The following is a 24,419-nucleotide window of genomic DNA, read 5'->3' on the forward strand; positions in this document are numbered from 1 at the left end:
AACATGTTATTATTGTTTTCCAAGTAAAGTGCTGGCTCTCAATCCAATGTTTTTATGTTTGTATGTTAAATTTCTGCTTTATGCTTGCAACATGTGCATACACATCAGTTACTGGAAACTTGATAGCCAATAAACACTCAGCTCCTGTGCAATATTTCACAGACAGATTTTCATTTTGCTTATTTATTGAGGACCAAAATGTGCCTTGGTACTGGCTTCCATTTATTAGGGTGCTGTGGAGCCCCCAGTCTGAGCTCCCGAAGAGAGTGTGCCCCCAGGAAGTAATTGCCACAGACAGGCTCTCCTTTAGATAGCATGTGCAAGCTCATGGAGGGCTTTGAAAATGAAGACTACAGTCAAATTAAAGGCTTTGTTCAGTGGGAAGGCAATGCAGAGAATGGAGCACCAGGGCGATATGTTTTTGGCAGCCTGTTTTGCTAAGCAGGTGGGCTGCTGCATTCAGAGCCAATTAGAGTTCATCTTTTTCTTCTTTAGGTACAATGCCTTGCAATACAGCTATGACCTTTCTTCCCCTCACCGCATATGTTTACTGTGGCTGCTCACTTTTACTGTTGGCAAGAGAGATATTTAACAAGGCAGACCATTCCCTAGTTACAAGTACTGCAAATCATCATTTGGTGTATCTACACATATAGTAATGAAATATAGCTCTGTTAAAAAGTCAGATCACATCCTGCCAGAAATTTTTGATGGCTGTACTATAAAATAAGGCGTTGGGACACAACACACCTCAGAACGTTGCAATACTGGGAGAAAAAAACAATAGGAAAAAAAACACGATTTGAAGGCTTGAAGTTAGAGATGGGCTCAAACTGCAAGAAACCAAGCAGCAACCAGATTTTGAAAAATCCCCTCCCCAAATTCAACACTTGCATTTTTTTTGGTTTGGCTCCCTAATAGATGGAGCTGTTTGCAAAAATTCAGCTCTTGATCTGGTTTTGAATTTCATACAGCACCAAAACTTCAGATATGTTCAGGTCTGGGGGTTTGTCTCAGTCCCTTCTCTAATTAAAGTAATTTATTTTTTTCAAACATGCTACCTGAGAATGATGATGTTGCTTCAGGTCATATGTGCCACACTTTTAACTGCTTTTGAATACTCTTAATAGTGCCACAGTGATATCTTCAGCTTATTATTATTACAGAAGCAGTAGGGTCATGGTATTCTCTCTAAAATACTTCTGTAATGGAGTGGATTAATTTAATGAGTGCCAACTACTGCAGAGGAAGTGACAATGATTTGATGTTTTGGTACAATTAAGATTCATTAGCCAGTGACTTTTTTCCTACTTGTCTGACACCATAACATATACATATCAGATATAAAAGTTCCAAATTTATTTCTAGTCTTTTCTTTAAAAAATGAGGAAAGTGGAAACGAGAAACAGCCAAGCATTCAATTGCTTACTGCTAACCTACTTTAGGAATATCATACACAATCCCTTGTGAGAGCCATGGAATGACATAAAATTCATATGTCTTATGATATTACAAATAACTGGAGAGGGCAAACATTAGAGATTATGCAGTATTTAGCCTTCAGGTATGGCTAAAACTACAATATTTCTGGGAAATTATAATCTAACCCAGTTGCATATCTGAGCCAAATTTGTGGCATGTTTTGCATGAAATGGCAAAGACTCAGGGGCATCCAATCATGAGAAACACACAGACTAACCTTCATTTAAAAGGGAAAAGTAAAGGTACAGTTAGGACTGAAGCTGAAACATCCTGTCACCTGATGAAGAGATGAATAGGAGTTTGAAGCCAAAATTCGAATGGGGGACCTAGAGGTCTGGTTTTAGAATTTTATGGAACCTTGGTTGGAATGCTGCTTAAAGTCTAGGAACTGACTCACTTCGTTTTCTCAGTATATCAAGAGCATGAATTCTCACGGTGCCTTGTTGCAAATTTGAGAAGTTGGAAGAAAATGTAAATCCTGAAAGACTAAGTAGCAGGATAGCCAAGCTCTTCTTCCCCTCCGAGTCTTTGAACACCCAGCCAACTCCTCAGTGATCTGCTACGTGGAATCTTTTTTTCCTTAGGAAAACAACTCTCTTGATATAAGTGAAGAATGTGTACTAGAATATTCTCTCCTGCACAGTTAAAAAGGCTAAAAAAGATATTGTCAACTTAATTGAGGTTTAAAAAAAAACCCAGAACCCAAAAAATGCATTTATTTATTTTGGCTTGAAGGAGCAGGAGTACTTGCTGAATTGCAGGTTATAATAGAAATATTTTCAGGAAATTAAAAGGAAAAGAACCACCAAAATAGCAATTTTATGAATTAAACATTCCTCTACACTTTTTGAAGTCTGAACACAACAATATTGTGCTCAGGCAAAATAACAAAAAAGTTACATTTGCTACCAGTAAAGTGAAGTGACCAATCCAATTTTTTGTGCAACCTGAGTAGAAGTTAGAAAATAAACAGCAAAAATAATGAGAAACAAATTTGATTTATAAATATTTCAGTTTTGATAAACTAAAGATATTGACACAGGAAAGGACTTGTTTTCAAGATATTTGTATCTTGACAGTTTGTCCTTTTAATACTTTGCTGTGGTACATTTTTCAATGATTTTCTGGGTCCTCTCTAATTTTTTTTTAAGAAAAATATTAAGTTACAATTTTTCAGTTATTAGTTAAACATAACTTAGGGTCCAACAGTGCTACGCGCTGTACAGGTATATAACAAAGAAGACAGTTAAAAAGTGCATGGTAAGAGTAAAAACATTATCCAAATATGGTAAAAACATTCCAAGGAGAAAGAAATGGGGAGAATTTCTTGTCCAACCTCAAGACTTAAAAGAAAACAGAAAAGAAAAGAAAAAAAATCAATACAGCTTCAGATTGTTCTTGCAAATTCAGCATCATTCAATTCTATTCTACATAATCAGGGCTGGTTATAGACACAAAAACAATGAGTTACGAGTTTCCAGAAAGGCAGTCTATGACCTCCTTGGATCCATGGCTCAAACCATGGCAGTTTTAAGATAACAGAAAAAAGCAACAGGTAGGGGAAGGGACTCAGAAGGATGAACTGACAGCTTTAGACCCAAACATTCCAGTGCAAAAAGCATCATGGGGTGAGGACTGAAGTTTTCTGAATGCTTACACTCCCCAAACTCACATTAACATACCTTTGGTAGAAAATACTTCTCCCAAAAATATTCCAAGAGTCTGGTTTTAGGTAGCTGCTGAGATATGGAATAGGTGAGTTAGGACACGCCTGAAGGGTGTCAGTATTATGCGAGTATGTATACATGGCTCTCTGCTCGCCCACGCTGTGCGTTCCCATCCACACTGCTATACTATCCCGCTGCCTCCTTGCTGCTCCCTCCCCCCACCAAAGGGAACGATTCCTGTAGTGGGGAGGCAGCAGGGAAAGACTCCAACAACCAGGAAAGGCTCTAGTTGTCTCTCTCCTGGCAGCGCCTTTCCTTGCTGCAGTGAAAGGCTGTGGCAATGGGGAGCTGCCGAAGCCTTTCCCTACTACCGGAATCTTTCAATGACACCTGTAGCCACGTGCCACAGTGTGGCTGCAGTTGGCTTTTCACTGTGGCAGGTAGCTCCACATACCATACATGCTGCCGCTAGTGGTGTGTAGTGCAGATGTGGCCTAAGACTTCATAATGTTGGTGTACTGAATTAAACCTACTGATAGGCAGGGTTGAAGATCCCACTCCATCCTTCGCTCAGCCTTACTGTGATCAGGTGCAACAGGTCAGGGGACACAAGAGATGTGAACTATTTTAAGTGAGCTACATCCCTGTGAACAGCCACTTGAGTTACTGTGACGAAGTGGAGATATTCTCAATGTTTTCTCGGAATACTGTGCGTGTGCCTCAGTTTCCTGTATGTGTTACTCATGTATTTTGGTGATGAGACCAGGGTGTGTGTTCATTACAGGAGACCACCAGAGGGCAGGTGGGCTTTCCTCTAGCTGCACGTACACAGACAACGGCCAGGGCCCCTCTTCCTTGGGGCCAACTGGCTGTGACGGGTTGCAACAGGTTGCGGCTGGCAGAAACAAGGAGAGGTGACCACCTTACCTGGGAAAGAGACAAAGGACTGGAGAGGGGCCAAGCAGGCATGTCTGAGGCTGGCAGCAGGACAGGACAGTCCCCTTTGGGGGATCCCCAGGAGCAGAGCCCAAGAAGGGGTCTCTGGAATGTCCCCAGAAGGTCGTTGCTGTAACTTTCTGATTCATCTGCTAGCAAAGTCTAGTTGTGTTCCTGAGAACTAATAAACCCGTCTGATTTCCACGCTGACTGTGAATAACTTTTCACTGCAAGGTGGGTGCATGGTCCCTTTGGGGGCGTGTAAGGGCTCCCCAGCATCCCATCCAGGTGGACTCACTGAAGGGAGCTCACAGCGAAACAGGGGTACTGAACAGTCTGAGGTCAGATTCGGAAGGCAGTTGCACCGGTGTGAGCGGCCCCGAGTGGTTCCAGAGCACCTTTCCTGTGGGACTCCGTCACAGTTACGGACAAACTGACAGATTGAACGCTCTTGTGTGGTAGGGTTTCAGGTCAGACTCTTGATGCTGCTTCAAGAGGTTTATTTTAACATTTTTTTAATGTTATTATGTAAACGACCTCATTTGTGACAGGAAAAAGCGGGTCGGGTCATAAATCCCAACCATGGTAGCTAATAATCTCCATACAGGCCCCATGCAACATGGGCTGCAACAGCTCAGTCAATCACCAAGTAAGGTTTTAAATGGTCACTTGCCAAGATAATCTGGGTATCTATCACTTAATCATTTCCCTGACACTACAGTGACCTCAGACCCTGGTGCACCTTGGTCCCTCCTGCCCTGTGCCTGTGGCACTGAATAGTCTAGTCTCCGGTGGGCTGTAACACTTTGGTCTAATTTCAGATGTTGAGTTCAGTGTGTAGGTGCTGGGTGGTGTTGGTGGCCTATGATATACGAGGTCAGACTACATGATCAGTGGTCCCTTCTGACCTTAAACTCTACGACTCTATGAAAAAGAACTGTTTGGGAGCAATTCTTTAGTGTAAGCAGGAGAACAATAACTTTCCATCTGATATCTAGCTTTCAGACATAACAGAAAAATCCAATATAGCTCTGCTGTAAATCAACAGTACTGCATGTCATAAGACTTACAATTTAAAAATGATTCAAAAGCACTTTCCCTCCATTGAGCACAAAATTCAATCAATATATATTTATAGCTAAACGAATACTTGAGTAAAGTTTGAATAAAAATGGTTTTGGAAGCATGTGCTCTCAGTATTTTTTACCTTCGTATTTTAAATCCCCCTTTTAAAAAACCTCATAAAAAAAGCAGAAAATAATATATAATCAAAACAACTTTTTAATGTTCCCATACAGGTTTGTTGTCCCTTTTCCAAACCAAAACTCTATAAAATCAGTGTAATCACCCTTTACATTGATTGGTGCATTTATACAGCCAGGCAAATCTGTGGATGTCTGCTTTATATCCGCGGAAAATTTTTGCAGATGGTGGATTGGATGCGGATCTCAAAGTTGGGGAAGCAGCTGTCTGCAGCTCATAGCCTGTGAGACTGCTTCCCCGCCTTTGAGATCTGGGAGTGGGGGCTGGTTCCTTGCAGGACACTGATCAGCTATTCAGCGCCCTTTCGCCCCCCCTCCCCCCACCCTGCAGCCGACGCTCAGCTGTTTGGCTGGGTTCCCCTTGCCGGTCGATGATCAACTGTTCCGTGGGACCTTGCTGATCCACTGTTCGACAGCTGCCAGGAGGGGCGGCCCCTGAACAGCAGATCAGCGGCAGCTGCTGCAACAGGGACTGGCCTCCAAACAGCTGACTGGGGGGCCCAGGGCTGTGGGTGCCATGCGAGTGCAGATGCCACAGAAAATTAGGCTGAGGATGGCGGGTCGGATATAAATTGATTCTCGTGGATGCGGATCGGATGCACATCCACATTTTTTAATCCCCACAGGGCTCTACATGTTTACACATGGTAAAAGGTGATTTAAAAAAAAAAATCACTGTGGGTGTCAAAGTATACACTCAAAATATTAGGAGATAATCTTGAAAACGAGAGGCTTTGTCACTTGCTTAAGAAGTCAGTGTCAGAGTTAGGACCAGAACTCATCTGTCCCTGGTTCTCAGTCCTGTGCTCAGGCCATGCTTTGCAAATTTTAATGATTAATTTGGGGGATTTACGTATACATTTTCCCTATCAGTTGCTTCTTGGGGCAAGGTATCTTCGCAGACAGGCTGGCTAACCTAGTGAGGAGGGCTTTAAACTAGGTTTGATGGGGGACGGAGACCTAAGCCCGAAGGTAAGTGGGGAAGTGGGACACCACAAGGAAGCAGAAGGAGGAGGATGCAGCAGGGGAGGCCTCCTGATTCATACTGAGAAAGTAGGCCAATCGGCTAGTCATCTCAAGTGCCTGTACATAAATGCAAGAAGCCTGGGAAACAAGCAGGAGGAATTGGAAGTCCTGGCACAGTCAAGAAATTATGACATGATTGGAATAACTGAGATTTGGTGGAGTAACTCACACAACTGGAGCACTGTCATGGATGGGTATAAACTGTTCAGGAAGGACAGGCAGGGGTGAAAGGGTGAAGGAGTTGCACTGTATGTAAGAGAGCACTATGACTGCTCTGAGCTCCAGTATGAAACTGGAGATAAGCCAGTTGAGAGTCTCTGGGTTAAGCTTAAAAGCAAGAACAATACGGGTGATGTCATGGTGGGTGTCTGTTACAGACCACCAGACCAGGAGGACGAGGTAGATGAGGCTTTCTTCAGTCAACTAGGGAAAGTTTCCAGTTCACAGGACCTGATTCTCATGGGGGACTTCAATCACCCTGACATCTACAGGAAGAGCAATACAGCAGAGCACAAACAATCCAGGAAGTTTTTGGATAGTGTTGCAGACAACTTCCTGGTGCAAGTGCTGGAGCAACCAACTAGGGGCCGCGCTTCTCTTGACCTGCTACTCACAAACAGAGAGGATTTGGTAGGAGAAGTAGAAGTGGGTGGCAACCTAGGCAGCAGTGATCATGAGATGGTCGAGTTCAGGATCTTGACAAAAGGAAGGAAAGAGAACAGCAGGATACAGACCATGGACTTCAGAAAAGCACACTTTGACTCCCTCAGGGAGCTGATGGGCAGGATCCCCTGGGAGACTAATATGAGGGGGAAAGGAATCCAAGAGAGCTGGCTGTATTTTAAAGAAACCTTATTGAGGGCACAGGAACAAACCATCCCGATGTGCAGAAAGAATAGCAAATATGGTAGGCGTCCAGCTTGGCTTAACAAAGAAGTCTTTGGTGAACTTAAACACAAAAAAGAAGCTTACAAGAAGTGGAAGTTTGGTCAGATGACTAGGGAGGATTATAAAAATACTGCTTGAACATGCAGGAATGAAATCAGGAAGGCCAAAGCACAATTAGAGTTGCAGCTAGCAAGGGACATGAAGGGGGACAAGAAGGGTTTCTACAGGTATGTTACCAACAAGAGGAAGATTAGGGAAAGTGTGGGCCCCTTACAGAATGGGGGAGGCAACCTAGTGACAGAGGATGTGGAGAAAGCTGAGGTACTCAATGCCTTTTTTGCCTCTGTCTTCACAGACAAGGTCAGCTCCCAGACTACCGCACTGGGCGGCACGGAATGGGAAGGAGGTGAACATCCTGCAGTGCTGAAGGAACAGGTCCAAGACTACTTAGAAGGATTGGACATACACAAGTCCATGGGGCCAGATGCAATGCACCCGAGGGTGCTGAGGGAGTTGGCTGATGTGATTTCAGAGCCATTGGCTATTATCTTTGAAAGCTCGTGGCAAGTGGGGGAGGTCCCTGATGACTGGAAAAAAGCAAATATAGTGCCCATCTTCAAGAAAGGGAGGAAAGATGATCCAGGAAATTACAGACCGGTCAGCCTCACCTCAATCCCTGGAAAAAGCATGGAGCAGGTCCTCAAGGAATCCATTTTAAGGCACTTGGAAGAGAGGAAGGTGATCAGGAACGGTCAACATGGATTCACCAAGGGAAAGTCATGCCTGACCAACCTGGTTGCTTTCTATGAAGAGGTGACTGGCTCTGTGGATGTGGGGAAAGCGGTGGACGTGATATACCTTGACTTCAGCAAAGCTTTTGATACTGTCTCTCACAGTATTCTTATCAGCAAGTTAAAGAAGTATGGGTTGGATGAATGGACTATAAAATGGATAGAGAACTGGCTAGAGCATAGGGCTCAACGAGTGGTGATCAATGGCTCCATGTCTAGCTGGCAGCCAGTCACAAGCAGAGTGTCCCAGGGGTCGGTGCTGGGGCCGGTTTTGTTCAACATCTTCATTAATGATTTGGATGATGGGGTGGATTGCACACTCAGCAAGTTTGCAGATGACACAAAGCTGGGGAGAGTGGTAGATACCCTGGAAGGTAGGGATAGGATACAGAGTGACTTAAATAAATTAGAGGATTGAGCCAAAAGATATCTGATGAGGTTCAACAAGGACAAGTGCAGAGTCCTGCACTTAGGATGGAAGAATCCCATGCACTGCTACAAACTGGAGACCGACGAGCTAGGCAGCAGTTCTGCAGAAAAGGATCTGGGCGTTACAGTGGATAAGAAGCTGGATATGAGTCAGCTGTGTGCCCTGGTTGCCAAGAAGGCTAATAGCATATTGGGCTGCATTTGTAGGAGTATCGCCAGCAGATTGCGGGAAGTGATTATTCCCCTCTATTTGGCATTGGTGAGGCTTCATTTGGAGTATTGTGTCCAGTTTTGGGCCTCCCAGTACAAAAAGGATGTGGACAAGTTGGAGAGAGTCCAGCAGAGGGCATCAAAAATGATTAGGGGGCTGGAGCACAAGACTTATGAGGAGAGGCTGAGGGAAGTAGGTTTGTTTAGACTGCAGAAGGGAAGAATGAGGGGGGATTTGATAGCAGCCTTTAACTACCTGAAAGGGGGTTCCAGGGAGGATGGAGCTAGGCTGTTCTCAGTGGTGGCAGATGACAGAAGAAGGAGCAACGGTCTCAAGTTGCAGTGGGGGAGGTCTAGGTTGGACATTAGGAAAAAGTTTTTCACTAGGAGGGTGATGAAGCACTGGAATGGGTTACCTATGGAGGTGGTGGAATCTCCATCTTTAGAGGTTTTTAAGCTGCGGCTTGACAGAACCCTCGCTGGGATTATTTAGCTGAGGTTAGTCCTGCTTTGAGCAGGAGATTGGACTAGATGACCTCCTGAGGTCCCCTCCAACTCTATGATTCTAAGGCTCAGGGACTTTTTGACCCTCTGGCAAAAACGCCCTTTGAGGGGCAGAGGTGCGATTTTCAAAAGATTTTGACCGAGCTCTGCTCCCACTGACTCCATTGGGAGCAGAGTTGGCTGACTCCAAGTCCTTTTGAAAATTCTGCCTTTGATGCAAATCAGGCCTGTTCCAGAGCTCTTCCTGCTAGCACGAGGAGCAACCTAAACGGATCCTGAACTCTTCCACCTTCTTCATTTCCACCCTGGAATGGCCTGCAGGAGAACTGGCTCACTTCTTGGCTTACAAATTTCTTTCACTGGCATTGACCCACAAATGGGCCAAAAGGAGAATTAATGTCCACATAAAAAACTGAAGCAATTCTGACCACATCACTTCTCTCAGCAAATCCTTTTATTGGCTCCCTCTCCAAGTTTGTAACTGCACGTTCTTGCCTTCAAAGCTCTGCATAGCTCTCCCCTGCCTATTTTTCCTGCCCCTTTCTTCCTACTGCTCCATCTTCCCTGGCGCCTGCCACTGTCTGTATCCTTATCTCATTCTCACCTTTGTTGCTGCCTCCACATTGCCCTTTTCACCTGGATTTCCACTCTCTACTTTTCTCATTCCTCAGTCACGAAGCTTAGCAATGCTAATCTGCCACTCATTATTTATTATACATTAAACCAACACACATATACATCCACTTCTCCTCAGTCAGTTACATCACTGTGATTCCACCTCTGCCCTGGGCGGTGCTGCATTTGCGAACTGCTGTTTATTATTATTTGTCTCTCTAGAAGAAGGAACCTTTCCCCTCAACCCTTCTGTTCTGTACAGAGCTGTGTGCACTGTCACTGCTCGACAAACGATTTGTCACCTGCTCAGTAGATAATGCAGCTACACAAGTGTCCATTTTGCCCAGTACAACCTACATCACTTTACATCATCTGATTTTGTCCACAAACGAGGATAAGGTGAGAAGTGAGCTGTAGGGTTGGATTTTCAGACGTGTACAGAATCTGCAGATCTTACCTACTTCAATGGGAGCTGCAGGAGCCCAGCACTTGTGGGGAAGCCTGAGTTCTCAAGTGGGGCATCCAAAATTAGCAGGCTCTTCTGCAAGATCGGATCTTAACTTCTCTGCCACAATTTCCCCATCTACATTGGACATGGGGCTAATACTTCCCCAACTTTCAGATGTGCTTTAAGTGTTATTTAATAAAATGCTTAGAAGATGGTAAGCGCAATGCAGTTGGCAAAGTATTATGACAGCTTCTCCTAATGAGAAGCAGCAGTCTTAAAGTATAATAGCAGCAACTGCCCTCAGGTAAAAAAAAAATTGCCCGCAGGTAAAAATAATTTGATTGTGCAACGTCACAGCATATCTTCAAGCTTTGAACTATATGTCATGGCACGGTCTCACGAACAATTTTTACCCTTTACAATTTTTACTCAGTATCTTATTGACCTCTGAGCCAGGCAATATTTAGATTATGTTAAAATCTCGTAACACAGGAGGAATTTCATACATAAGATCAAGAGTTTCCTGCTTTATTTCCTACAGTGCAAGAGAATCACAGTTACCGTTCTGAGGTTGCTGAATTGAAAATAAAGGCAGCTTTCCAGAAAACCAATTAAGAAAGTTGCCATGTATCCGCTCCTGCAGAAATCTGTAGTAAAGGTCTAGAATATTTTTTGTGGGGTGGGTATGGGAGAAAAGCCAATGTTTTATATTAGTTATTCCAAATCTCTGATTTTTTAAAAAGATATTTGAATTTTTAAACAATGTAATGTTCTAATCGATGTTATAAATAAGTGTTTTACCACAGTCACCTGGTGTGTTTTTAAAGCTGTGTTTTATAAGCATTTTTATAGGGAAATATTATTATACATGTTCAATACACAGCTAGAGATTTTCAGAGATCCTGAGCAGCCACAGGTTTCACTAGCTTTCCTGGAGGCAGCAGCTGCTCACCACCTCTGAAAATCAGACCAACAGTTGTGGTTTTGGGTGCTTGGAAGGTCTACCTGCCACCACTGACCAATCAGAACATAAAGCTTCCCATGCCAGAGGCTGATGTAAAGAATTTGTGGGGGCCCAGAAAAAGGATCACTATCAAAATTGAAGAGCAATAGCTGAATTGCTGTGGTTGCTGACGTAGCTTTACCAAGCAACAGTTTCCGACTCACTCAAATCTCACCCAAAGGGCAAAAATCATAGACAGAAGTCTACATTTCAAAATTTTAGTAACTAGAAAATTCCCTCTCCCACCCCTCTTTTTTTTCAAAAAAAAATAAATGAAGGTGTTAATTTTTTTTAATTGGGCTTAAAAAAAAAAAAGATACAGGGGGCCTGAAATGCATTTATTTACATTTCTGCTTGGTTTTTTTAAAGTTAGATATATCAGGAATGTTGGTTTTCCCAGGGAGCCTCTGAGAGGGCTAGAGGATGTTTCAAGGTCAAGCATTGCAGGAAGTGACGTTGGTGATCCATTCAAAATGTTGCTGCCCAGATCATTTTCCTAGCTTGTCATTTTGACACTGTCACCCATCTCTTGCATTCCTCCACTGGCTTCTCCTTCTCCATTATATCAAACAAACGACAGCCTTCCAATATGAGTAGTGTGGTGTAGTGGTAACTGGAGTCTAGGAGACTTGGCCCAGTTGTGAGCCTAACTGTGAGAAAGTGCATAAAAGTTCATAAACAACAGGGGGCAAACAACCTAATTAGTTTTAAAATGGAGCTTGACAAATTTATGAACAGGATGTTATGTTATGTTGCCTGTGATAGCAGTGGACTGGACTGGATGACCCAGGAGACCCTTGCAGTCTTATGTCCCTATGTGGTTCTTTACCTATGTCCTTGTACTTGTACTTGCAAGGCCCATCTCAGCCCATCTCCACCCTACACATCATCTCTTATATACTGCTGAGATATTGAGTCTGCCTCTGACCATCCCATGATGCCAGCCTCCATCACCCTCTTGCTAAATTTTCAAACAAGCTTTTTCCCATGCTGCCCTCAAATGTGGGAGGTGCTCCCTGTGAACATCCAGAAAGCCACCTCCTTGTTACAAATCCCTCCAAATCTCTCTCTTTTATCACGATGCCTACAAAAAACTTGACAAAGGTTAGGCAGCTGGCGTACTTGGACCACTGCTTATCGTGCTGACCAGTGTTCATCTCATTGTCCTTATGCTCCCCTGTCCGTGTTCATGACTGGGGTGCCTAGGGACTTCCAAGAGACAAATAATAAATAACAAAATTTAAATTATTTTCAAATTATTTTCAAATAATTCTAAAAATGTGGCCATTAAACGAGCCCATGTTCCTTTTTGCTCACCCTTAAGAATAATGCTGTTTCCCTTTTATCTAGGCCAAATTTAGATTTTGTCAATTCCACCTCAGAACTCTCTGCATTTCTGTAGTGGATGAAGTGACTCCTCTACGGAGCCTGTAAAGAGCTCTGGAATCTTCCACGATGAAAGGTAACGTCCCAGTGCCAGAGAGTGTAGAACTGAGGCCCCTTGTGTGGCTCTGTCCTTTAAATTACACAGGAAGCTAAGATGTATAGGATGTGATAGCATGGGGCTTGCTTTGGGTAAAGAGATGAAGTAAAGAGTTGGTGTGATATTGTGTACTGGCTATGTAAGAACTCAACTTCAGTACCAGAAGCTCTCTTTAACAGTACTGAAACTTGAAGGGAACTATATGCTGCTGGTGGTTCAGTGAAAGCTGTGTTTTATCCTACTGTAAAATATTATATATATATATATATATACACACACACACACACACACACATTCATCTCTCTACTGCCAACCAACGGCAGCAAATCCACCTCCACAGCAGATTTATCTATGCAACACAGAGGTTCTGCCTCTTCAATACAGTAGAACCTCACAGATATGAACACCAGTGTTACGAACTGACCGGTCAACCGAACACCCTGTGAAACTGGAAGTAAGCAATCAGGCAGCAGTGGAGGATGGAAAAAAAAAGGAAAGCAAATACTGGGCCTGCCCTGTTCCTGTAAACCAAGGGCACTGTTTCACCCCCTCCCACTCCACCCCACCCCACTGAGAGGGGGAAGCTGTTTTCACCACCACCACCTGGCTCTGGAGCCCAGGAAAAAAGGCTCCCTGCTGATACTGTTACAAGAAACTGAAGGTTACAGCCAAAGCCTGGCCTGGAGCGGGAATCAGCTGCGCTCTGAGGATTTTTAAAGGGCCACAGCCTGTGCATTGATGCAGCCCAAGCTTTGCCCGTGGCTGCACTCCTGGGTCCTGCCAGACCTCTGGGAGTGCAAGAGGCAGGGGAGGCAGAGGTGCTGGCAGCCGGCTGGCACCAACTCCTTGCCGTGTGCTGCCTCTGGAGTGTGGCAAACAGTGTACTGAGCAAGGTGAGCCCTGAGGAGAGGCAGCTGGTCTTGTAGTGCCAAGGATGCAGGGCAGGCTCCCCCTCCCCCAGTTCAGCCCAAAGGCAAGGAACAGGAACAGGGCAGGGAGCTGCTTGCAAATCAGGCAGTGCTGCCAGGTGCCACCTTTGCAGAGATCTCTCCCAGCCTCAGCTAGAAGACCCTTTCTGCAGGGTATTGTACCATAATGTTTTGTTCAGAGTTATGAACACTTCTGAGTTCCGAACAACCTCGATTCCTGAGGTGTTCGTATCTTGAAGGTTCTACTGTATAAATAACCATCTCATAATGAAGAATACCTGGCAGCCAGCCTACATTGTATCAACAGAGCAGTGATTATCACCGTGTTAGCCTACATTTTAACACACCCTGTAAAAGTGAAGGAGAACGAGGCTTATAAAACACTCAAAAGTACAATTAATATTGGCCATGTCTTAAATTTACTTCTGTCACTTTTAGTTTAATGTTATACTAAAAGGACCGCAAAGGAAGTGAGCTCCAGAGGAGAATCTAACCTTCAGTAATTTCTAAGACTATGTGCAGTTTATTTAATATTTCACTTCAGAGGAAATGTTTGGAAATTAGAATAATGTATTGTATTGATCCATAGGATTTGTCAATTCTGGTTGAAAGTATTTAAACAAAAACGTAAAGTGTTGTACACTTCATGCTTTGGCGATGGGGTTAGCTTTGCTTCCTTTAGAAAATATTAATACAAACACTGGGTCAGATTCACACAGGTGTGAGGGGATTGGTTGGTTGCTTATTTTAGTAATACACCACGACATTTAAATGGGATAGTATCAGGTTAATATTCTTCTTATTTATATTACCATCACCCTTTAGATTATTAAAAGGGAGCAAGATTTAAAAATATCTAATTAACTGCTCACCATTTATGCATTTACTTTCTGCAATTCACTTTGTTTGGGAAGTGAAGATAAGCTAGTCTGTTTCACACATTTCATAAATAGATTCACTTTGTAGTACTCATAAACTAGTATAGATTGTGTAGATTGCCAATAATGAATGTAACTGAAAAGCCATAGCATGGGAGACTTATAGTGGAAAAATTATATATATTTTACTTAAAGTAAAAAAAAACAAGAGATGAACACAAGAGCTCTTCTCCCCTAACGAGAGGAAGTTGGCAAGTGTGAGTGAAGAAAAATGTTTAGACCCAAAGAAAACATTTTTCATTAGGATTTTGTTTTTAAAGCTTCATTTTTTATTAAGTTTAGAGAAAAACCTTTCCTGTAAGCCTAATTTTGGAGACTAATATACTGAACACTGCAACTTTACTCACCAACATGGATATTTGTTTTCTGCAAATATATTCTCACTTACTAGAAATGTTTTTTTAAAAAAAAAAATGTATTCTAAAGTGTTAAATTGTGTGCTTGTGAGCCATTATTAAATGGACAAAGTGGGCAGGGAGATATCTATACACACTGCCAAAGAGTTACACTATTTGTGAGACAGTAATGGAATGCTAGGTATTAGGAATCCTAATTCCTATTGCTGGGAGCAGAATGTTGTCTAGTGATTACAAACTGTCTAACCAAGGGTAACAATGGCCCTGTTTGGGTCATCTTCTGGGATGGAACCCAGGACCCATGGATGTAAAAGCATGATCCTCTGACACCTGTGCTGAAGAATCAGGCCTATTAGCATAGTGGCATTAGCAGAATCAAACCTCTATATTTAGAAGGTGACAGAGAACCACAATGCATTAGCATGGGTTACATAAGCACCTAATTTGGCATATTCCTTGTGAAAATCAGTGTGGTTAAGTGGCTGAGACTTGCATCCCTGAGTCCTAATCCTAGCTATGCCTGAATTGACTTTTGTGCAAGGACTCACCATCACACCTATTAAAATGGTGGAATAATAGTTACTTTCCCAAAGTAGTATTATGAGATCTTGATAACACGAAGGATTATGAAGACGTTCTGTAAGAAGGCTCCCTATGCACTCCAAAAACACATTAAAGCAGGAACTTATCACACTGGAGGTGGGCAGAGTGGGCCAGCGCTCTGAGTTCTAACAAGCTTAGTTGACTAGTTCTTGCTCATATAGAGGCCAATTGATCACCATGTGGTGTTGGGAAGGAATTTTCCTCCAAGTCAGATTGACAGTGACCTTGTGTAGCCAACTGGTTCATTTTATCATTCATTTATTGTGTGATGTTATAATTAACTCATATGTTACGTCATACATAATCACTGTATGATAAATAGATTTAAATTGTAGAATCATAGGAGTATAAGAGTGATCAGTAGTTAGAAGGGATAAGTATGTATTAGGTATCTAAGTAAGTAGGCCTGAAACGCAAGGCCTACAGGCTGAGACCTGTAAAATGTCAGCTTAGCTATACTAGGCCATAGGCTTAAGAAATGCTTGACATAAGTAAGTGACCAAAGAATGACCTTATGCCACAAGATTATGGGAAAAGATGTACCAATGGGTGGTATTGCAAAAAATTGACTGTAAGAGTAATTTTGGCTACAAGATACCCGGTAGTCACAATGTTCTAACACATACCCTAACCACAGAGTAGACGTCATGTGTAAATGCTAATGAGAAAAAAAGGAACTATAAGCAACCTATGGAAAACGGGGTATTCCAATATTCTTGGGGGACACAATATAAATAAAGAAAAAGACATGTGCAGAATATTAGATATAATCAGAATCACAAAAGAGGGCTCCAAGATTGGGTAAAAATGAGATCTCTATGGGAAAACTCCATAAGGAACTATCCCTCTACTGAGGCAGTCATCAGACCTTAAGAATATCATTAAGAATGTGAGTATGACTATATTTGTAACTTGTGCATAGGTCTTCATAAAATTTCTATATGTTTGGGTAATCATAACCTTAATTTTAACTTTAATAAAACTTGTAAAACAGACTAGACCTTGTACTTGTCAATGTAAGTGTGGTCACTCTCCCTGGTCTTTATGTATTCCTAGAGACTCTAAATCTGAAGCAAGTAGGGGATGTGACTTTCACTCTGTAGAGCTTGAAACTGTAGCCACCGGAACCCAACCCATGGTGGTGTAATACAACATTACTAAATTCACTTTAAATAAAATGAAAGGCTACACTTGGGAGTTTTTCACCTTCCTCTGTAGGGTGGCGTGTGGGCCACTTGCTGGGATTATCTCGTTATATCTCACTTAATCAATTCCCTCCCATCGCAGGGGCCTCAAGCATAGATACATCTCGATCCCACCTATTCTCTACCTGTGTCACATAACGGTATAGTCACCTGTGGCATATTATAGGATAGTCTCCTCTGGACTGTAATATTTTGGTGTAATTTTTGTTGTTGGGTTTAGTGTTGTTGCCCTCTTATATGCATGAGATCAGACTAAATAATTAGTTAGTCCCTCATGACTTTCAACTCTCTGAAAAAACCCCACCAAATATCATGAGATTCAGAATAAAATCACAGGGTTGGGTCCTTCAGACCCCTTTTTTCAAACCCAATTGTTGAGCAAGTTTATCACCATTATGTTTCCCTTAATCCACTCATGCAGATTTCCTTTTAAGGAAACACCATGGGGTACCTGTATGCTAAGCAAACCAGTGCTGAAAGTATCCATAGTTTGCAATTTTTTAATTCATTCCCTTCAGGATCAAACATCATGGAATTTTATACTATGACTAGTGTTATGTGCCTGGTAACTAATATTTATGAACTTCAAAGCACTATATGACTCCTCACCCACATAAATCAACACTCTCATTCCTCCACCTGGATTATCTCATTACTTACTCTCATCCCAACTTCCTTCCTTATAGACCCTTTGCATCTCTCTCACTTACCCTCTAAACGTTTTTCATGCCTCTCTTATACCTGGTATGACCTCCCTCTTCTGACATGCCAAATGACGTATCTCTCTCTTCCTTCAAATCCTTCAGACATACAATGATGTACATGATGCTTTATGGTTATTAAGCAGGCAAGATTTCTAACACAAGGAGTTTACACTTTAAATAAGCTTGTAAACTAAGGCTGAGCTATTATCATGTGTTGTGTATCTAACCTGCCTTGTCTGAGTTTGAATTTGAATACAAGCTTCTTGCACAGGGGTTATGTCTTCCTTTATGTATAGCATAGAGCATAAAGTCCATGCTCAACAAACACTAATAATATTTTCCTCCCAATTATAACAACATTTGCCTCTCAGTTACGTAAAGAAACATGTCCCACTACATTCCTGAACAAAGGTTCTTTTTTAAAGTAAATGTTAGACTGAAATTATTACAGTACTACTGAGTTATTAATTAAAAGTAAGGAAGATTTACTGCATCAAACAGTGATTCTGTAACTGATCCAATACCAAGAAATGTACAGCATATTGTACTTAGCAATTAACTGGCTAGTGGATCTTAGATCACAGCTCTTTGAGTTTCACAGGCCCTGCAGTGTTTTTGCACCATGCAATTATTTGATTGCCTATATAGTTGGATGGAATCTGTACGCAACAAGTGCATGTAAGAAAATAGATCTTAGAGGGAGTTCCAGAGGGAACTCCCCTTCCCCATATTTTACTCTGCCTCCACAATAAATTGCATTCCAGCTGAGAATAAGCATTTTTTTCTTGTGCTAACTTTTATACATTCAGTATTAGAAATACTATCTGCAACAACATTATCTAGGGTCTCTCAAGAACGTTATGGAATCTTGCATTGCTAATAGCTAACAGAGACTTTTCCTTTAGTTCAAGTGATAGATCGTCTTGCTCCAAGGTCTCTTGAGTTGCATCTTTTCTGCTACTGTGAATTCACAAATAGCCCTGGTGTGAAGTGTAATGAGAACCTTGAAGTCCAAGGTGGGCAAAGAGTTGTTACATCTTCTGTGCAAGCAACAGTAAGATCTATCAAGTTGCTTCAAGTGACTTCAGTGCTTAAAAAATGTACTAGATTAACAGTATTTAACAATGAAGTCTTCTATGTACCCACTGGAAAAGGAAAAAGGAAATCCATCAGCAGCAGCCCTTTAAACTGCCCAATCAATATGCATCAACACAGAAACAAGGCAATGCTCACAAAAGCCATCCAATGTATCACACACAACAGTATAAAATTCCCAGGTTTGGGGTGTTTATTATTAATCATCCAAATATATACAAAATTCCTTAACAATCATATTTCTTCTAAAAAAATACACAATTTTGAAATAGCTAATTTTGAGACTAATAAAATCGTTAGTTCAGGTCACTCATGATGGTTATTTGTGCAAGATGGACAGTATGAAATGAACTGAGACCAAACTCATTTCACATTGTCCAAATGGTTACTTATCAATCATGAAATGGCAACAGCTTTCCATCACTGTTGATCCAGTTCAGATTTCAAACCAGTGACCTGGAGGTGAAAGGTTATGAATTCCATTACCAGTTTCTTGAGCTCTCCATTGCACAAACTGGAAAACAAAACACACCCTGTATTGTTTCTAAGGAGAAAGACTGAGGGCATTTTTCTAGGAAAATCCTACATTTTGTGGGAGCTGTAACCATGGCCAGTGGAGTCAATTTGATACTGACCCATTTCATGAGACATTCTGCCACCCTGCCTTCTGTCAGGTGACTAGGGCCAGGAAATAGAGACCAGTCTATAACCAGCACTCCGATGTGAAATGTAGTATTGCAGTTACCATACAACTCCAAAGCTTCTTTTAGATGGTGCACAAATTTCTGCACATATGCAAGGCAAACGTTATGAATTCTACACAGCTTCAGATTTGCTATTTTAAAGCTCATACCAGTCTCAAGCTCAGCCATGCTTATGGCAAATGAGAGTTACATTGCTAGTTGTACCCTTCCTATACCAAATTAAATACAATTTATAGATTCAGGACTGCATAGGCACAAAGGGAACCAGGAAGGATGTACTAGAACTCCTGAGTGAAAGAAAAGCCTGCTCTCCCCTCTGCCCCCAAAGGCCTGTCACTTACAGACGCATCCAGCATTTAAATATACTCCATGCATTTGTGGAACTATTTTCCAGAACAAAACATTATCATTCATCAGGAGCAGAGCAGTTTGCAGTGTGAACAATTCGCTTTCTTTAAGTACCATATGGTTGCTGGTAGGAAAATGCCAACATGTTTCAACTCTACAGCTGGGCCATGGTTCCTTTATTCATTGTGCAGATGGTTGTAATTGACACGACTACTAAAACAGGCTCAAGCACTTCTGTAGGATCATTAGAGTAATTAGTTATTAAATACAGTTACCATTTTTAGAAAGCAGGTTTTAATGCTTGGCATCTAAAATGCAATATTTTGCTATAATGAGATAGGCTAAATGTTACAGGGAGGGGGAAAGGAGGTGGTCTTTTTATTATTTTATTCAAAAGGCTAGGAAAGCAAAAGAAAAAAATTACAGGCGAAGGAATCAGCTGAAACAAGAAGTACTTTAAAATGATCTTCTAGTGCAACAGTATACAAAATTTTTGGGACAGAGATAAGTCAAGGACAAATCCAGTAAAAAAAAACAAAACAAACAAACCCCGAAATCCAGACGCTACAAATGTATCTCTGTTACCTAATCCCAGGGATGGATATAACCTTACACATAGGATATTATCATTCCAAGGCCTGATCTTGCCTGATCAGGTGTATTTATTTTAATTACTAAGAAGCAGACAAGCACCCATCCCATATTCTTGGTGCACTTACATAATTCAATTTTCAGGGTAAATATCATAACACGCTGCTCTTCCGACTACAAAAGTAATCTTACGTTAACAGGATCAGGCCATTACAGGTCCTCCTTAAGCAGCTTTTTGCCACTAGAACAGCAAAAGAACACCCCATAATACACACAAGGTTAGCCTTCAGGTCAAATGTGTAGGTAAAGATGTGATACAGCACACAGTAAGCCAGAGACATTTAGTCTCCCTTGATGTTACAGAGTAACATCCAGTTGTCATTGCCAACCAAAAAGACATAACTACCACTATACTTGGAATTATAGCACTGTAAGGAAGGTTTGTTTAGTTTTTAAATCTCAATTTTAGGTGTTTATGATGCTACTCGAAATATTTGCTGCAGGCCGAAATCTGAGAAGAAGTCCCATATAAAAAGCACAAACACTTTCTTATATGACTGGTAAAAAAAAAAAAAGAAATGCAAATATAGGCCCTCCCCCCACAAAACAGAAACATACAAAAGATGTGTTAAATTTCTTGAGTTAGATTTTGTTAAAGTACATCATGTACATATATAACTTTAATAATCAATAACAACAATAGCCCTGTAAATCTTAGAAGTGGATACACCATTAAATTGAAGTTATTTATTTCAGGCTATTGTGTGCTTACAGCTGAACCAACTTTTATGACTATTTTCAGATGAGATGTAAAACAGAGATCGTAAACACTATGGTCAGACTCATGGCACATATCCCATGGTAGGAATGTTAACCCTAGATTTCTAGGCCAAATTTCAACTCAGATAATTACATTCTGCTCTCCTACATTCCACAGGGTTTCAATTAGATATAATATTTTTCTTCAATGTCCATCCTACACTTTCAAGCAGTTTTGCTGTGTGTTGCTCAAAGATTACCAACTCCTACCCCAGAGCTGCCTGCATTTCATTGCTGAGTGGAATTATTGCTGCATTTACAGTTTATAAAGTGTTGTGGGGCTTTCAGTACACAAAAGGAATACATTTACCTGTTTAAAACTTAATTTTGTAAAGGTTTTTTGTCTATGATATGGACTACTGGACTTTAAATGGAGTTTTTTTCCTTAATACATAGAAACTTGGTTACCATATATGAACAACTATTCTGCCAATTCCCTAAATATAAATTATATAAAGATTTTTAGCACATTGACACAGTTCTCACATGCACTAGCTGAACAGTCTAATCTAAGAATTAAGAATTTTAGATAGTTTATTATTTACCTACATGCTAGTGTGCATTTTTCAAAATCTCTGAATACTTTATCTGATAGATCTTAATAGCTTGGAAGGTTATATTAATCAATAAGAAGTTGAGCCAAGAAGGGGATTTCTAACATTTAGGTAACTTTTTTCCTGAGAACAGGGTAGGAAAATCAATACACCATAGCTAAGAAGAGTTCATGATAGATAAACAACGTAAAAAGTTCCCAGTGAAGTACTGTAGCTAGGAGGGATCCTTGGATATGTAAGCAAGGGATTATCAATTAGGAGTTGGGAGGGGATAATACCCCTGTATATGGCATTAATGAGATCATTATTGATATACTGTGTCCAGTTTTGGTGTCCGCACTTCGAAAAAGATATTTGAAAAATTGGAAAGGGTTCAGGAAAGAAACCTACAAGAATGATTTGAGATCTGGAAAACATGCTTTATAGGAGAGACTTAAGAAGCTCAATCTATTTAATTTATCCAAGAGAAGGTAAAAAGGTGACTTTATCAGGGTCTAAGTATCTACATGGGGAAAAGATTTCCGAAAGTAGACACCTGCTCTGTATTTCAAATTCTATAATATAGATGTCAACCCTCCAAGATTCTCGGTAATTGTGTTGTAGGAGGGTCTTAGTAGCAATTTGGCAATTGGCATAGACCCGCAGGAGTTCCCAAATGTTTTCAGTGTGGACTACATCTTACAGATATATTTTCTTATGGCTCACCTCCTCTCCCATTTGTCATCGTGTAGACCTCATCTTACCCCTGTTCACAATCAGATAACAATCCTGTAGAAAGTACAGGAATTGCTTTCATGGAAAATTAATTCCTTGAAATTATGTCTTTTAATGTAACTTAGCAGGTGGAAATATGCTATTAGCCCAATTTTGGCAGCCCACCAGCTGTTTGGAAACCAATGTACAGCTAAGTATGGAGTAAAACGGAAAGACTTATCAGGATGGTTAAACTGTTAAAAAAGGGAAAACAAAAAAACTCAAAGTCCAACAACAAGTTGCTGTGCTAGATGACATAAGAATCACTAGGTGAAATTCTATGGCCTGTGTTATGCGGAAAGTCAAACTAGATGATCATAACAATCTGTTCTGGTTTTCTAAAATATGAAAGCAGGTTATCATTGGGGTATAGTATACATGGATTTTGAAGTCAGAATGCAAAAATGAGTGATGGCACTCTCCCAAGCTCCACCAACTCATGATATGAAAAGGAAATGCCACTAACATTAGATTGAACAAATCTTCAAAATAGGTTTATCCTCCTCTTCTTTAGTAAGCCTCTATCAGCACTGAAACAGTTAATGATGGCATGTAAATCATCATCCTTAGTCTTCACAACTAACACCCTCTGAAAAATTAATGAAAAAAGGCAGTTCACAGCAATCAGAACAAAATCGTTTCAGGATGCCTGTAGATTCTGGAAAATACCATTACATTGGTTCACATTTTGAAGGTTGTGTTCACAATTTATAGAATCACAGAAAATTAGGGTTGGAAGGGACCTCAGGAGATCATCTAGTCCAACCCCCTGCTCAAAGCAGGACCAACCCCAACTAAATTATCCCAGGCACAGCTTTGTCAAGTCGCACCTTAAAAACCTCTACGGATGGAGATTCTACCACCTCCTTAGGTAACCCATTCCAGTGCTTCACCATAATTCATAATGGCTAGAGGCAAACGATTTTTAAAATGCCGGCTTAGACTCTGGAGCACAAGATGAAGCCATCAGAGAAAAGGGGCCAGCTTGCTGAAGTTTGGCAAGCTGTCTCTGTTAGACTCCTGAGTTTATTATCTGCATTGGTATATCATAATAGCCAACATGAACTGAAATTTGGAGTTTAAAAATTAAAGCAACAACACATACACACACATGCGCAAAGGAACTGTTGTCAAGAGCTAAACTCTTTTACAAATGTGAGAGTCAGAACTTTATGAAAATCTACATTTCTAAAATAAGAAATGTGGCAGTGGACAGCACCAGGCAATGCAACAATCGGAATGTTTGTGTGTTGCATGGACACATAAAGTTCAAGCCCACAACTTGATAAGAATCTCTCCACTGACTTCCTATTAGTTTTGGTGCTGAAACACTTTACTGAGAACTTTAACATCTCTGCAGCCTTTTCAGCTTATAGAATACCTATCAGACACAAACACAAGTTGTATATTCAGCTTTACTTCCCCACTTTGTGGAGATATAATTGTCAATTTCACTAAATGGAATGTTTTTTATCTTACTGCAAAAGAACAGAAAATAGAACATAAAGGAATAGATTAGAGGGGAAAGAGAGGAATAAAAACAATCATGCAGCAAAAAGAAAGTTAATACAAATTTAGAAAATCTGAACTCTTGTTTCCCATAGATTAAGGCTAAGCACTCTGACACTATAGGTTTTGATTTCAAGGTCTAATCAACTCTCTGGCTATTGCAACCTTCTAATCGATTGAAAGAGTGAGGAAGGCGTGAAGCAATTGTAAGCTGAAAGAGTTAACAAAATGAGCTAAATTTTAAAAAAATATAGTACTATTATGGTCCTTTTATAATGTCAGTAGGAAGTTGTTAGGCTGTCATTCCACAGATGTTCATCCACACATATACAAGAACAAAAAACAAATCCCAGGGGATCCCTAACGTCATGTGTGGCATACATAAATGTGAAAATTCTTCATTCATCACACGTTTCCTCTTCCTCTTGCTGCGGCAACAACCCAGGGAATAAAAAGGATTCCACTTCCAAAAGAATTAAAGTAGCAGAGGAAATGTGGACTAGCCTATTAAACAACAACACAACCCAGGAAGTGGACAAGCAAAACCATACTGAAATTATAACAATA

At 41.0% G+C, this 24,419-nt stretch overlaps 1 protein-coding gene across 1 annotated transcript in view; it reads right to left on the reverse strand.

The window, feature by feature from the left end:
• KLHL29 (kelch like family member 29) overlaps window positions 1-24,419 on the reverse strand; it is a 510,263-nt gene that overhangs the window by 341,556 nt on the left and 144,288 nt on the right. The window contains exon 3 of the mRNA XM_067544703.1: window positions 22,810-22,932. The gene's annotated coding sequence lies outside the window, so the exon portion shown is untranslated. The remainder of the gene's footprint in view (window positions 1-22,809; window positions 22,933-24,419) is intronic.

Source organism: Emydura macquarii, unplaced genomic scaffold (assembly GCF_026122565.2).
Source record: "Emydura macquarii macquarii isolate MOO-44397 ecotype Brisbane River unplaced genomic scaffold, CSIRO-AGI_Emac_v2 contig_1027, whole genome shotgun sequence".
NCBI lineage: Eukaryota > Metazoa > Chordata > Testudines > Chelidae > Emydura > Emydura macquarii.